This window comes from Mytilus galloprovincialis, unplaced genomic scaffold (assembly GCF_965363235.1).
Source record: "Mytilus galloprovincialis unplaced genomic scaffold, xbMytGall1.hap1.1 HAP1_SCAFFOLD_216, whole genome shotgun sequence".
NCBI classification, from domain to species: Eukaryota; Metazoa; Mollusca; class Bivalvia; order Mytilida; family Mytilidae; genus Mytilus; species Mytilus galloprovincialis.
In genome coordinates, this window is record NW_027468140.1 from 1 (window position 1) to 15674 (window position 15674).

The window sequence follows — 15674 nt, forward strand, 5'->3', positions numbered from 1 at the left end:
CGTATTTTCTTTTCCTTGCTATACTGAAAAGCGGAAACTGCATGTGCAGCACGGACGGATTCAAGAAATAATCTCGCTACGCTACCTTTGTCGCCCTCCTTTATCAATTTCAAACGCAAATGATTGCTTTGCCGTCGATTTTTTCCCCGCACCAAATCGAATGAATTTAGATTTTAAAATTTTGCGCGTACACTGTAAACATGGTAACTGGTTTTCTAGTGAATTCGAAACAGAAGCAAACAGTGTTGTATGAACGGAAGGCAGTTACGAAATTAAAGCGAAGAAAGAGGGAAAAACAATAATGTTGGGTTTTTTTTGGTTTTTTTTTATTGCGGAGGAGTGAATTTTAAACAATTATTGATATTCCGTGTGAAAGCATCATGGCGATCTGAACGTACATAGTACGTTTTTAATCAACAGAGTTATCCTACTTTATTTGGCCCCTTTCAACAAATCGTCCTTAAAAAGTGTCCCGATTTTTGATACACCAACGCGTTTCAATGAGATCAGTGGAAGGAGGCAAATGTCCCTCGATGCGAAGTCAAATTGTTTTATTGTATGTTTTAAAATGATATATCGGCTGACTATAATATGTTCGAATACCTCTTTATAAAGTTACTCTTGATTTACTCAAATGGACAAATGTCAGATATCCAAGCATACTTACCTGGTACAGGGAGCACCGTGATCAAAAAGGCGGTCTCCCCAGGTCGAGGCCTTTCCATTGCACTCCGGTTAGGCTGAAGCCTGCGATTGCCCCAAATGTGGGCAACTCGGGTACGCAATTTTTTAGTGTGGGGGACTGCGTTCGCGCTATCCCCTGTTATTCAATCAAATGTAAAGAAAAGTTCCCAATAAATACAAAACTTGATACTGTTGTTAAACTTTATCTTAAGTACGCTGAGACTGTTCAGGATTTGCGTAAATTGTAATCGCCAACCGGTTTTCCATCCTTTTGTTTCATTTCATTTCATTGTTTTTCTTCAATTTGAGTAGACGATAAAAAGAAGCAAATAAATTTCTCAGTCAGACAACTTGGTTTCTACACTCCAAAAAAGTAAGTTGGGTTTTTTTTTTTTTCTTTTAAATTATTATCTCGTAATCCGTAAATTTCAAGTTTTGCCGTAAATTTCAAGTTTGCCTCTCCGTTTAAGTCACATTAAAAAAAATCCGCTTATTTGAAGTAAAAACTATAAACTGAGTTTGGAAGCTTATTCATTTTGCTTTACGATGAAAACTAGATTTTGGTTGGCAAAATATTGTTTCTATTTGAAATAATATGAAATTCAACTATACCGGCATTTTATGAAAAGTAATGCCGTATTTTCTTTTCCTTGCTATACTGAAAAGCGGAAACTGCATGTGCAGCACGGACGGATTCAAGAAATAATCTCGCTACGCTACCTTTGTCGCCCTCCTTTATCAATTTCAAACGCAAATGATTGCTTTGCCGTCGATTTTTTCCCCGCACCAAATCGAATGAATTTAGATTTTAAAATTTTGCGCGTACACTGTAAACATGGTAACTGGTTTTCTAGTGAATTCGAAACAGAAGCAAACAGTGTTGTATGAACGGAAGGCAGTTACGAAATTAAAGCGAAGAAAGAGGGAAAAACAATAATGTTGGGTTTTTTTTGGTTTTTTTTTATTGCGGAGGAGTGAATTTTAAACAATTATTGATATTCCGTGTGAAAGCATCATGGCGATCTGAACGTACATAGTACGTTTTTAATCAACAGAGTTATCCTACTTTATTTGGCCCCTTTCAACAAATCGTCCTTAAAAAGTGTCCCGATTTTTGATACACCAACGCGTTTCAATGAGATCAGTGGAAGGAGGCAAATGTCCCTCGATGCGAAGTCAAATTGTTTTATTGTATGTTTTAAAATGATATATCGGCTGACTATAATATGTTCGAATACCTCTTTATAAAGTTACTCTTGATTTACTCAAATGGACAAATGTCAGATATCCAAGCATACTTACCTGGTACAGGGAGCACCGTGATCAAAAAGGCGGTCTCCCCAGGTCGAGGCCTTTCCATTGCACTCCGGTTAGGCTGAAGCCTGCGATTGCCCCAAATGTGGGCAACTCGGGTACGCAATTTTTTAGTGTGGGGGACTGCGTTCGCGCTATCCCCTGTTATTCAATCAAATGTAAAGAAAAGTTCCCAATAAATACAAAACTTGATACTGTTGTTAAACTTTATCTTAAGTACGCTGAGACTGTTCAGGATTTGCGTAAATTGTAATCGCCAACCGGTTTTCCATCCTTTTGTTTCATTTCATTTCATTGTTTTTCTTCAATTTGAGTAGACGATAAAAAGAAGCAAATAAATTTCTCAGTCAGACAACTTGGTTTCTACACTCCAAAAAAGTAAGTTGGGTTTTTTTTTTTTTCTTTTAAATTATTATCTCGTAATCCGTAAATTTCAAGTTTTGCCGTAAATTTCAAGTTTGCCTCTCCGTTTAAGTCACATTAAAAAAAATCCGCTTATTTGAAGTAAAAACTATAAACTGAGTTTGGAAGCTTATTCATTTTGCTTTACGATGAAAACTAGATTTTGGTTGGCAAAATATTGTTTCTATTTGAAATAATATGAAATTCAACTATACCGGCATTTTATGAAAAGTAATGCCGTATTTTCTTTTCCTTGCTATACTGAAAAGCGGAAACTGCATGTGCAGCACGGACGGATTCAAGAAATAATCTCGCTACGCTACCTTTGTCGCCCTCCTTTATCAATTTCAAACGCAAATGATTGCTTTGCCGTCGATTTTTTCCCCGCACCAAATCGAATGAATTTAGATTTTAAAATTTTGCGCGTACACTGTAAACATGGTAACTGGTTTTCTAGTGAATTCGAAACAGAAGCAAACAGTGTTGTATGAACGGAAGGCAGTTACGAAATTAAAGCGAAGAAAGAGGGAAAAACAATAATGTTGGGTTTTTTTTGGTTTTTTTTTATTGCGGAGGAGTGAATTTTAAACAATTATTGATATTCCGTGTGAAAGCATCATGGCGATCTGAACGTACATAGTACGTTTTTAATCAACAGAGTTATCCTACTTTATTTGGCCCCTTTCAACAAATCGTCCTTAAAAAGTGTCCCGATTTTTGATACACCAACGCGTTTCAATGAGATCAGTGGAAGGAGGCAAATGTCCCTCGATGCGAAGTCAAATTGTTTTATTGTATGTTTTAAAATGATATATCGGCTGACTATAATATGTTCGAATACCTCTTTATAAAGTTACTCTTGATTTACTCAAATGGACAAATGTCAGATATCCAAGCATACTTACCTGGTACAGGGAGCACCGTGATCAAAAAGGCGGTCTCCCCAGGTCGAGGCCTTTCCATTGCACTCCGGTTAGGCTGAAGCCTGCGATTGCCCCAAATGTGGGCAACTCGGGTACGCAATTTTTTAGTGTGGGGGACTGCGTTCGCGCTATCCCCTGTTATTCAATCAAATGTAAAGAAAAGTTCCCAATAAATACAAAACTTGATACTGTTGTTAAACTTTATCTTAAGTACGCTGAGACTGTTCAGGATTTGCGTAAATTGTAATCGCCAACCGGTTTTCCATCCTTTTGTTTCATTTCATTTCATTGTTTTTCTTCAATTTGAGTAGACGATAAAAAGAAGCAAATAAATTTCTCAGTCAGACAACTTGGTTTCTACACTCCAAAAAAGTAAGTTGGGTTTTTTTTTTTTTCTTTTAAATTATTATCTCGTAATCCGTAAATTTCAAGTTTTGCCGTAAATTTCAAGTTTGCCTCTCCGTTTAAGTCACATTAAAAAAAATCCGCTTATTTGAAGTAAAAACTATAAACTGAGTTTGGAAGCTTATTCATTTTGCTTTACGATGAAAACTAGATTTTGGTTGGCAAAATATTGTTTCTATTTGAAATAATATGAAATTCAACTATACCGGCATTTTATGAAAAGTAATGCCGTATTTTCTTTTCCTTGCTATACTGAAAAGCGGAAACTGCATGTGCAGCACGGACGGATTCAAGAAATAATCTCGCTACGCTACCTTTGTCGCCCTCCTTTATCAATTTCAAACGCAAATGATTGCTTTGCCGTCGATTTTTTCCCCGCACCAAATCGAATGAATTTAGATTTTAAAATTTTGCGCGTACACTGTAAACATGGTAACTGGTTTTCTAGTGAATTCGAAACAGAAGCAAACAGTGTTGTATGAACGGAAGGCAGTTACGAAATTAAAGCGAAGAAAGAGGGAAAAACAATAATGTTGGGTTTTTTTTGGTTTTTTTTTATTGCGGAGGAGTGAATTTTAAACAATTATTGATATTCCGTGTGAAAGCATCATGGCGATCTGAACGTACATAGTACGTTTTTAATCAACAGAGTTATCCTACTTTATTTGGCCCCTTTCAACAAATCGTCCTTAAAAAGTGTCCCGATTTTTGATACACCAACGCGTTTCAATGAGATCAGTGGAAGGAGGCAAATGTCCCTCGATGCGAAGTCAAATTGTTTTATTGTATGTTTTAAAATGATATATCGGCTGACTATAATATGTTCGAATACCTCTTTATAAAGTTACTCTTGATTTACTCAAATGGACAAATGTCAGATATCCAAGCATACTTACCTGGTACAGGGAGCACCGTGATCAAAAAGGCGGTCTCCCCAGGTCGAGGCCTTTCCATTGCACTCCGGTTAGGCTGAAGCCTGCGATTGCCCCAAATGTGGGCAACTCGGGTACGCAATTTTTTAGTGTGGGGGACTGCGTTCGCGCTATCCCCTGTTATTCAATCAAATGTAAAGAAAAGTTCCCAATAAATACAAAACTTGATACTGTTGTTAAACTTTATCTTAAGTACGCTGAGACTGTTCAGGATTTGCGTAAATTGTAATCGCCAACCGGTTTTCCATCCTTTTGTTTCATTTCATTTCATTGTTTTTCTTCAATTTGAGTAGACGATAAAAAGAAGCAAATAAATTTCTCAGTCAGACAACTTGGTTTCTACACTCCAAAAAAGTAAGTTGGGTTTTTTTTTTTTTCTTTTAAATTATTATCTCGTAATCCGTAAATTTCAAGTTTTGCCGTAAATTTCAAGTTTGCCTCTCCGTTTAAGTCACATTAAAAAAAATCCGCTTATTTGAAGTAAAAACTATAAACTGAGTTTGGAAGCTTATTCATTTTGCTTTACGATGAAAACTAGATTTTGGTTGGCAAAATATTGTTTCTATTTGAAATAATATGAAATTCAACTATACCGGCATTTTATGAAAAGTAATGCCGTATTTTCTTTTCCTTGCTATACTGAAAAGCGGAAACTGCATGTGCAGCACGGACGGATTCAAGAAATAATCTCGCTACGCTACCTTTGTCGCCCTCCTTTATCAATTTCAAACGCAAATGATTGCTTTGCCGTCGATTTTTTCCCCGCACCAAATCGAATGAATTTAGATTTTAAAATTTTGCGCGTACACTGTAAACATGGTAACTGGTTTTCTAGTGAATTCGAAACAGAAGCAAACAGTGTTGTATGAACGGAAGGCAGTTACGAAATTAAAGCGAAGAAAGAGGGAAAAACAATAATGTTGGGTTTTTTTGGTTTTTTTTTATTGCGGAGGAGTGAATTTTAAACAATTATTGATATTCCGTGTGAAAGCATCATGGCGATCTGAACGTACATAGTACGTTTTTAATCAACAGAGTTATCCTACTTTATTTGGCCCCTTTCAACAAATCGTCCTTAAAAAGTGTCCCGATTTTTGATACACCAACGCGTTTCAATGAGATCAGTGGAAGGAGGCAAATGTCCCTCGATGCGAAGTCAAATTGTTTTATTGTATGTTTTAAAATGATATATCGGCTGACTATAATATGTTCGAATACCTCTTTATAAAGTTACTCTTGATTTACTCAAATGGACAAATGTCAGATATCCAAGCATACTTACCTGGTACAGGGAGCACCGTGATCAAAAAGGCGGTCTCCCCAGGTCGAGGCCTTTCCATTGCACTCCGGTTAGGCTGAAGCCTGCGATTGCCCAAATGTGGGCAACTCGGGTACGCAATTTTTTAGTGTGGGGGACTGCGTTCGCGCTATCCCCTGTTATTCAATCAAATGTAAAGAAAAGTTCCCAATAAATACAAAACTTGATACTGTTGTTAAACTTTATCTTAAGTACGCTGAGACTGTTCAGGATTTGCGTAAATTGTAATCGCCAACCGGTTTTCCATCCTTTTGTTTCATTTCATTTCATTGTTTTTCTTCAATTTGAGTAGACGATAAAAAGAAGCAAATAAATTTCTCAGTCAGACAACTTGGTTTCTACACTCCAAAAAAGTAAGTTGGGTTTTTTTTTTTTTCTTTTAAATTATTATCTCGTAATCCGTAAATTTCAAGTTTTGCCGTAAATTTCAAGTTTGCCTCTCCGTTTAAGTCACATTAAAAAAAATCCGCTTATTTGAAGTAAAAACTATAAACTGAGTTTGGAAGCTTATTCATTTTGCTTTACGATGAAAACTAGATTTTGGTTGGCAAAATATTGTTTCTATTTGAAATAATATGAAATTCAACTATACCGGCATTTTATGAAAAGTAATGCCGTATTTTCTTTTCCTTGCTATACTGAAAAGCGGAAACTGCATGTGCAGCACGGACGGATTCAAGAAATAATCTCGCTACGCTACCTTTGTCGCCCTCCTTTATCAATTTCAAACGCAAATGATTGCTTTGCCGTCGATTTTTTCCCCGCACCAAATCGAATGAATTTAGATTTTAAAATTTTGCGCGTACACTGTAAACATGGTAACTGGTTTTCTAGTGAATTCGAAACAGAAGCAAACAGTGTTGTATGAACGGAAGGCAGTTACGAAATTAAAGCGAAGAAAGAGGGAAAAACAATAATGTTGGGTTTTTTTTGGTTTTTTTTTATTGCGGAGGAGTGAATTTTAAACAATTATTGATATTCCGTGTGAAAGCATCATGGCGATCTGAACGTACATAGTACGTTTTTAATCAACAGAGTTATCCTACTTTATTTGGCCCCTTTCAACAAATCGTCCTTAAAAAGTGTCCCGATTTTTGATACACCAACGCGTTTCAATGAGATCAGTGGAAGGAGGCAAATGTCCCTCGATGCGAAGTCAAATTGTTTTATTGTATGTTTTAAAATGATATATCGGCTGACTATAATATGTTCGAATACCTCTTTATAAAGTTACTCTTGATTTACTCAAATGGACAAATGTCAGATATCCAAGCATACTTACCTGGTACAGGGAGCACCGTGATCAAAAAGGCGGTCTCCCCAGGTCGAGGCCTTTCCATTGCACTCCGGTTAGGCTGAAGCCTGCGATTGCCCCAAATGTGGGCAACTCGGGTACGCAATTTTTTAGTGTGGGGGACTGCGTTCGCGCTATCCCCTGTTATTCAATCAAATGTAAAGAAAAGTTCCCAATAAATACAAAACTTGATACTGTTGTTAAACTTTATCTTAAGTACGCTGAGACTGTTCAGGATTTGCGTAAATTGTAATCGCCAACCGGTTTTCCATCCTTTTGTTTCATTTCATTTCATTGTTTTTCTTCAATTTGAGTAGACGATAAAAAGAAGCAAATAAATTTCTCAGTCAGACAACTTGGTTTCTACACTCCAAAAAAGTAAGTTGGGTTTTTTTTTTTTTCTTTTAAATTATTATCTCGTAATCCGTAAATTTCAAGTTTTGCCGTAAATTTCAAGTTTGCCTCTCCGTTTAAGTCACATTAAAAAAAATCCGCTTATTTGAAGTAAAAACTATAAACTGAGTTTGGAAGCTTATTCATTTTGCTTTACGATGAAAACTAGATTTTGGTTGGCAAAATATTGTTTCTATTTGAAATAATATGAAATTCAACTATACCGGCATTTTATGAAAAGTAATGCCGTATTTTCTTTTCCTTGCTATACTGAAAAGCGGAAACTGCATGTGCAGCACGGACGGATTCAAGAAATAATCTCGCTACGCTACCTTTGTCGCCCTCCTTTATCAATTTCAAACGCAAATGATTGCTTTGCCGTCGATTTTTTCCCCGCACCAAATCGAATGAATTTAGATTTTAAAATTTTGCGCGTACACTGTAAACATGGTAACTGGTTTTCTAGTGAATTCGAAACAGAAGCAAACAGTGTTGTATGAACGGAAGGCAGTTACGAAATTAAAGCGAAGAAAGAGGGAAAAACAATAATGTTGGGTTTTTTTTGGTTTTTTTTTATTGCGGAGGAGTGAATTTTAAACAATTATTGATATTCCGTGTGAAAGCATCATGGCGATCTGAACGTACATAGTACGTTTTTAATCAACAGAGTTATCCTACTTTATTTGGCCCCTTTCAACAAATCGTCCTTAAAAAGTGTCCCGATTTTTGATACACCAACGCGTTTCAATGAGATCAGTGGAAGGAGGCAAATGTCCCTCGATGCGAAGTCAAATTGTTTTATTGTATGTTTTAAAATGATATATCGGCTGACTATAATATGTTCGAATACCTCTTTATAAAGTTACTCTTGATTTACTCAAATGGACAAATGTCAGATATCCAAGCATACTTACCTGGTACAGGGAGCACCGTGATCAAAAAGGCGGTCTCCCCAGGTCGAGGCCTTTCCATTGCACTCCGGTTAGGCTGAAGCCTGCGATTGCCCCAAATGTGGGCAACTCGGGTACGCAATTTTTTAGTGTGGGGGACTGCGTTCGCGCTATCCCCTGTTATTCAATCAAATGTAAAGAAAAGTTCCCAATAAATACAAAACTTGATACTGTTGTTAAACTTTATCTTAAGTACGCTGAGACTGTTCAGGATTTGCGTAAATTGTAATCGCCAACCGGTTTTCCATCCTTTTGTTTCATTTCATTTCATTGTTTTTCTTCAATTTGAGTAGACGATAAAAAGAAGCAAATAAATTTCTCAGTCAGACAACTTGGTTTCTACACTCCAAAAAAGTAAGTTGGGTTTTTTTTTTTTTCTTTTAAATTATTATCTCGTAATCCGTAAATTTCAAGTTTTGCCGTAAATTTCAAGTTTGCCTCTCCGTTTAAGTCACATTAAAAAAAATCCGCTTATTTGAAGTAAAAACTATAAACTGAGTTTGGAAGCTTATTCATTTTGCTTTACGATGAAAACTAGATTTTGGTTGGCAAAATATTGTTTCTATTTGAAATAATATGAAATTCAACTATACCGGCATTTTATGAAAAGTAATGCCGTATTTTCTTTTCCTTGCTATACTGAAAAGCGGAAACTGCATGTGCAGCACGGACGGATTCAAGAAATAATCTCGCTACGCTACCTTTGTCGCCCTCCTTTATCAATTTCAAACGCAAATGATTGCTTTGCCGTCGATTTTTTCCCCGCACCAAATCGAATGAATTTAGATTTTAAAATTTTGCGCGTACACTGTAAACATGGTAACTGGTTTTCTAGTGAATTCGAAACAGAAGCAAACAGTGTTGTATGAACGGAAGGCAGTTACGAAATTAAAGCGAAGAAAGAGGGAAAAACAATAATGTTGGGTTTTTTTTGGTTTTTTTTTATTGCGGAGGAGTGAATTTTAAACAATTATTGATATTCCGTGTGAAAGCATCATGGCGATCTGAACGTACATAGTACGTTTTTAATCAACAGAGTTATCCTACTTTATTTGGCCCCTTTCAACAAATCGTCCTTAAAAAGTGTCCCGATTTTTGATACACCAACGCGTTTCAATGAGATCAGTGGAAGGAGGCAAATGTCCCTCGATGCGAAGTCAAATTGTTTTATTGTATGTTTTAAAATGATATATCGGCTGACTATAATATGTTCGAATACCTCTTTATAAAGTTACTCTTGATTTACTCAAATGGACAAATGTCAGATATCCAAGCATACTTACCTGGTACAGGGAGCACCGTGATCAAAAAGGCGGTCTCCCCAGGTCGAGGCCTTTCCATTGCACTCCGGTTAGGCTGAAGCCTGCGATTGCCCCAAATGTGGGCAACTCGGGTACGCAATTTTTTAGTGTGGGGGACTGCGTTCGCGCTATCCCCTGTTATTCAATCAAATGTAAAGAAAAGTTCCCAATAAATACAAAACTTGATACTGTTGTTAAACTTTATCTTAAGTACGCTGAGACTGTTCAGGATTTGCGTAAATTGTAATCGCCAACCGGTTTTCCATCCTTTTGTTTCATTTCATTTCATTGTTTTTCTTCAATTTGAGTAGACGATAAAAAGAAGCAAATAAATTTCTCAGTCAGACAACTTGGTTTCTACACTCCAAAAAAGTAAGTTGGGTTTTTTTTTTTTTCTTTTAAATTATTATCTCGTAATCCGTAAATTTCAAGTTTTGCCGTAAATTTCAAGTTTGCCTCTCCGTTTAAGTCACATTAAAAAAAATCCGCTTATTTGAAGTAAAAACTATAAACTGAGTTTGGAAGCTTATTCATTTTGCTTTACGATGAAAACTAGATTTTGGTTGGCAAAATATTGTTTCTATTTGAAATAATATGAAATTCAACTATACCGGCATTTTATGAAAAGTAATGCCGTATTTTCTTTTCCTTGCTATACTGAAAAGCGGAAACTGCATGTGCAGCACGGACGGATTCAAGAAATAATCTCGCTACGCTACCTTTGTCGCCCTCCTTTATCAATTTCAAACGCAAATGATTGCTTTGCCGTCGATTTTTTCCCCGCACCAAATCGAATGAATTTAGATTTTAAAATTTTGCGCGTACACTGTAAACATGGTAACTGGTTTTCTAGTGAATTCGAAACAGAAGCAAACAGTGTTGTATGAACGGAAGGCAGTTACGAAATTAAAGCGAAGAAAGAGGGAAAAACAATAATGTTGGGTTTTTTTTGGTTTTTTTTTATTGCGGAGGAGTGAATTTTAAACAATTATTGATATTCCGTGTGAAAGCATCATGGCGATCTGAACGTACATAGTACGTTTTTAATCAACAGAGTTATCCTACTTTATTTGGCCCCTTTCAACAAATCGTCCTTAAAAAGTGTCCCGATTTTTGATACACCAACGCGTTTCAATGAGATCAGTGGAAGGAGGCAAATGTCCCTCGATGCGAAGTCAAATTGTTTTATTGTATGTTTTAAAATGATATATCGGCTGACTATAATATGTTCGAATACCTCTTTATAAAGTTACTCTTGATTTACTCAAATGGACAAATGTCAGATATCCAAGCATACTTACCTGGTACAGGGAGCACCGTGATCAAAAAGGCGGTCTCCCCAGGTCGAGGCCTTTCCATTGCACTCCGGTTAGGCTGAAGCCTGCGATTGCCCCAAATGTGGGCAACTCGGGTACGCAATTTTTTAGTGTGGGGGACTGCGTTCGCGCTATCCCCTGTTATTCAATCAAATGTAAAGAAAAGTTCCCAATAAATACAAAACTTGATACTGTTGTTAAACTTTATCTTAAGTACGCTGAGACTGTTCAGGATTTGCGTAAATTGTAATCGCCAACCGGTTTTCCATCCTTTTGTTTCATTTCATTTCATTGTTTTTCTTCAATTTGAGTAGACGATAAAAAGAAGCAAATAAATTTCTCAGTCAGACAACTTGGTTTCTACACTCCAAAAAAGTAAGTTGGGTTTTTTTTTTTTTCTTTTAAATTATTATCTCGTAATCCGTAAATTTCAAGTTTTGCCGTAAATTTCAAGTTTGCCTCTCCGTTTAAGTCACATTAAAAAAAATCCGCTTATTTGAAGTAAAAACTATAAACTGAGTTTGGAAGCTTATTCATTTTGCTTTACGATGAAAACTAGATTTTGGTTGGCAAAATATTGTTTCTATTTGAAATAATATGAAATTCAACTATACCGGCATTTTATGAAAAGTAATGCCGTATTTTCTTTTCCTTGCTATACTGAAAAGCGGAAACTGCATGTGCAGCACGGACGGATTCAAGAAATAATCTCGCTACGCTACCTTTGTCGCCCTCCTTTATCAATTTCAAACGCAAATGATTGCTTTGCCGTCGATTTTTTCCCCGCACCAAATCGAATGAATTTAGATTTTAAAATTTTGCGCGTACACTGTAAACATGGTAACTGGTTTTCTAGTGAATTCGAAACAGAAGCAAACAGTGTTGTATGAACGGAAGGCAGTTACGAAATTAAAGCGAAGAAAGAGGGAAAAACAATAATGTTGGGTTTTTTTTGGTTTTTTTTTATTGCGGAGGAGTGAATTTTAAACAATTATTGATATTCCGTGTGAAAGCATCATGGCGATCTGAACGTACATAGTACGTTTTTAATCAACAGAGTTATCCTACTTTATTTGGCCCCTTTCAACAAATCGTCCTTAAAAAGTGTCCCGATTTTTGATACACCAACGCGTTTCAATGAGATCAGTGGAAGGAGGCAAATGTCCCTCGATGCGAAGTCAAATTGTTTTATTGTATGTTTTAAAATGATATATCGGCTGACTATAATATGTTCGAATACCTCTTTATAAAGTTACTCTTGATTTACTCAAATGGACAAATGTCAGATATCCAAGCATACTTACCTGGTACAGGGAGCACCGTGATCAAAAAGGCGGTCTCCCCAGGTCGATGCCTTTCCATTGCACTCCGGTTAGGCTGAAGCCTGCGATTGCCCCAAATGTGGGCAACTCGGGTACGCAATTTTTTAGTGTGGGGGACTGCGTTCGCGCTATCCCCTGTTATTCAATCAAATGTAAAGAAAAGTTCCCAATAAATACAAAACTTGATACTGTTGTTAAACTTTATCTTAAGTACGCTGAGACTGTTCAGGATTTGCGTAAATTGTAATCGCCAACCGGTTTTCCATCCTTTTGTTTCATTTCATTTCATTGTTTTTCTTCAATTTGAGTAGACGATAAAAAGAAGCAAATAAATTTCTCAGTCAGACAACTTGGTTTCTACACTCCAAAAAAGTAAGTTGGGTTTTTTTTTTTTTCTTTTAAATTATTATCTCGTAATCCGTAAATTTCAAGTTTTGCCGTAAATTTCAAGTTTGCCTCTCCGTTTAAGTCACATTAAAAAAAATCCGCTTATTTGAAGTAAAAACTATAAACTGAGTTTGGAAGCTTATTCATTTTGCTTTACGATGAAAACTAGATTTTGGTTGGCAAAATATTGTTTCTATTTGAAATAATATGAAATTCAACTATACCGGCATTTTATGAAAAGTAATGCCGTATTTTCTTTTCCTTGCTATACTGAAAAGCGGAAACTGCATGTGCAGCACGGACGGATTCAAGAAATAATCTCGCTACGCTACCTTTGTCGCCCTCCTTTATCAATTTCAAACGCAAATGATTGCTTTGCCGTCGATTTTTTCCCCGCACCAAATCGAATGAATTTAGATTTTAAAATTTTGCGCGTACACTGTAAACATGGTAACTGGTTTTCTAGTGAATTCGAAACAGAAGCAAACAGTGTTGTATGAACGGAAGGCAGTTACGAAATTAAAGCGAAGAAAGAGGGAAAAACAATAATGTTGGGTTTTTTTTGGTTTTTTTTTATTGCGGAGGAGTGAATTTTAAACAATTATTGATATTCCGTGTGAAAGCATCATGGCGATCTGAACGTACATAGTACGTTTTTAATCAACAGAGTTATCCTACTTTATTTGGCCCCTTTCAACAAATCGTCCTTAAAAAGTGTCCCGATTTTTGATACACCAACGCGTTTCAATGAGATCAGTGGAAGGAGGCAAATGTCCCTCGATGCGAAGTCAAATTGTTTTATTGTATGTTTTAAAATGATATATCGGCTGACTATAATATGTTCGAATACCTCTTTATAAAGTTACTCTTGATTTACTCAAATGGACAAATGTCAGATATCCAAGCATACTTACCTGGTACAGGGAGCACCGTGATCAAAAAGGCGGTCTCCCCAGGTCGAGGCCTTTCCATTGCACTCCGGTTAGGCTGAAGCCTGCGATTGCCCCAAATGTGGGCAACTCGGGTACGCAATTTTTTAGTGTGGGGGACTGCGTTCGCGCTATCCCCTGTTATTCAATCAAATGTAAAGAAAAGTTCCCAATAAATACAAAACTTGATACTGTTGTTAAACTTTATCTTAAGTACGCTGAGACTGTTCAGGATTTGCGTAAATTGTAATCGCCAACCGGTTTTCCATCCTTTTGTTTCATTTCATTTCATTGTTTTTCTTCAATTTGAGTAGACGATAAAAAGAAGCAAATAAATTTCTCAGTCAGACAACTTGGTTTCTACACTCCAAAAAAGTAAGTTGGGTTTTTTTTTTTTTCTTTTAAATTATTATCTCGTAATCCGTAAATTTCAAGTTTTGCCGTAAATTTCAAGTTTGCCTCTCCGTTTAAGTCACATTAAAAAAAATCCGCTTATTTGAAGTAAAAACTATAAACTGAGTTTGGAAGCTTATTCATTTTGCTTTACGATGAAAACTAGATTTTGGTTGGCAAAATATTGTTTCTATTTGAAATAATATGAAATTCAACTATACCGGCATTTTATGAAAAGTAATGCCGTATTTTCTTTTCCTTGCTATACTGAAAAGCGGAAACTGCATGTGCAGCACGGACGGATTCAAGAAATAATCTCGCTACGCTACCTTTGTCGCCCTCCTTTATCAATTTCAAACGCAAATGATTGCTTTGCCGTCGATTTTTTCCCCGCACCAAATCGAATGAATTTAGATTTTAAAATTTTGCGCGTACACTGTAAACATGGTAACTGGTTTTCTAGTGAATTCGAAACAGAAGCAAACAGTGTTGTATGAACGGAAGGCAGTTACGAAATTAAAGCGAAGAAAGAGGGAAAAACAATAATGTTGGGTTTTTTTTGGTTTTTTTTTATTGCGGAGGAGTGAATTTTAAACAATTATTGATATTCCGTGTGAAAGCATCATGGCGATCTGAACGTACATAGTACGTTTTTAATCAACAGAGTTATCCTACTTTATTTGGCCCCTTTCAACAAATCGTCCTTAAAAAGTGTCCCGATTTTTGATACACCAACGCGTTTCAATGAGATCAGTGGAAGGAGGCAAATGTCCCTCGATGCGAAGTCAAATTGTTTTATTGTATGTTTTAAAATGATATATCGGCTGACTATAATATGTTCGAATACCTCTTTATAAAGTTACTCTTGATTTACTCAAATGGACAAATGTCAGATATCCAAGCATACTTACCTGGTACAGGGAGCACCGTGATCAAAAAGGCGGTCTCCCCAGGTCGAGGCCTTTCCATTGCACTCCGGTTAGGCTGAAGCCTGCGATTGCCCCAAATGTGGGCAACTCGGGTACGCAATTTTTTAGTGTGGGGGACTGCGTTCGCGCTATCCCCTGTTATTCAATCAAATGTAAAGAAAAGTTCCCAATAAATACAAAACTTGATACTGTTGTTAAACTTTATCTTAAGTACGCTGAGACTGTTCAGGATTTGCGTAAATTGTAATCGCCAACCGGTTTTCCATCCTTTTGTTTCATTTCATTTCATTGTTTTTCTTCAATTTGAGTAGACGATAAAAAGAAGCAAATAAATTTCTCAGTCAGACAACTTGGTTTCTACACTCCAAAAAAGTAAGTTGGGTTTTTTTTTTTTTCTTTTAAATTATTATCTCGTAATCCGTAAATTTCAAGTTTTGCCGTAAATTTCAAGTTTGCCTCTCCGTTTAAGTCACATTAAAAAA

The 15674-nt window shown here is 36.3% G+C and overlaps 12 non-coding genes across 12 annotated transcripts; all 12 read left to right on the forward strand.

Moving 5' to 3' along the window:
• Positions 1 to 659: 659 nt before the first annotated feature.
• On the forward strand, positions 660 to 823 carry LOC143061079 (U1 spliceosomal RNA). Its single transcript, XR_012974273.1, has one exon. It is a non-coding gene; the product is annotated as a U1 spliceosomal RNA (small nuclear RNA).
• Positions 824 to 1978: 1155 nt separating this feature from the next.
• Positions 1979 to 2142, forward strand: LOC143061091 (U1 spliceosomal RNA). The gene has a single exon (XR_012974284.1). It is a non-coding gene; the product is annotated as a U1 spliceosomal RNA (small nuclear RNA).
• A 1155-nt stretch (positions 2143 to 3297) lies between these two features.
• LOC143061103 (U1 spliceosomal RNA) lies at positions 3298 to 3461 on the forward strand. Its single transcript, XR_012974295.1, has one exon. It is a non-coding gene; the product is annotated as a U1 spliceosomal RNA (small nuclear RNA).
• A 1155-nt stretch (positions 3462 to 4616) lies between these two features.
• On the forward strand, positions 4617 to 4780 carry LOC143061109 (U1 spliceosomal RNA). Its single transcript, XR_012974301.1, has one exon. It is a non-coding gene; the product is annotated as a U1 spliceosomal RNA (small nuclear RNA).
• Positions 4781 to 5934: 1154 nt separating this feature from the next.
• Positions 5935 to 6097, forward strand: LOC143061106 (U1 spliceosomal RNA). The gene has a single exon (XR_012974298.1). It is a non-coding gene; the product is annotated as a U1 spliceosomal RNA (small nuclear RNA).
• Positions 6098 to 7252: 1155 nt separating this feature from the next.
• Positions 7253 to 7416, forward strand: LOC143061110 (U1 spliceosomal RNA). Its single transcript, XR_012974302.1, has one exon. It is a non-coding gene; the product is annotated as a U1 spliceosomal RNA (small nuclear RNA).
• Positions 7417 to 8571: 1155 nt separating this feature from the next.
• On the forward strand, positions 8572 to 8735 carry LOC143061080 (U1 spliceosomal RNA). The gene has a single exon (XR_012974274.1). It is a non-coding gene; the product is annotated as a U1 spliceosomal RNA (small nuclear RNA).
• A 1155-nt stretch (positions 8736 to 9890) lies between these two features.
• LOC143061082 (U1 spliceosomal RNA) lies at positions 9891 to 10054 on the forward strand. The gene has a single exon (XR_012974275.1). It is a non-coding gene; the product is annotated as a U1 spliceosomal RNA (small nuclear RNA).
• Positions 10055 to 11209: 1155 nt separating this feature from the next.
• Positions 11210 to 11373, forward strand: LOC143061083 (U1 spliceosomal RNA). The gene has a single exon (XR_012974276.1). It is a non-coding gene; the product is annotated as a U1 spliceosomal RNA (small nuclear RNA).
• A 1155-nt stretch (positions 11374 to 12528) lies between these two features.
• LOC143061107 (U1 spliceosomal RNA) lies at positions 12529 to 12692 on the forward strand. The gene has a single exon (XR_012974299.1). It is a non-coding gene; the product is annotated as a U1 spliceosomal RNA (small nuclear RNA).
• Positions 12693 to 13847: 1155 nt separating this feature from the next.
• LOC143061084 (U1 spliceosomal RNA) lies at positions 13848 to 14011 on the forward strand. The gene has a single exon (XR_012974277.1). It is a non-coding gene; the product is annotated as a U1 spliceosomal RNA (small nuclear RNA).
• Positions 14012 to 15166: 1155 nt separating this feature from the next.
• Positions 15167 to 15330, forward strand: LOC143061085 (U1 spliceosomal RNA). Its single transcript, XR_012974278.1, has one exon. It is a non-coding gene; the product is annotated as a U1 spliceosomal RNA (small nuclear RNA).
• Positions 15331 to 15674: the final 344 nt, after the last annotated feature.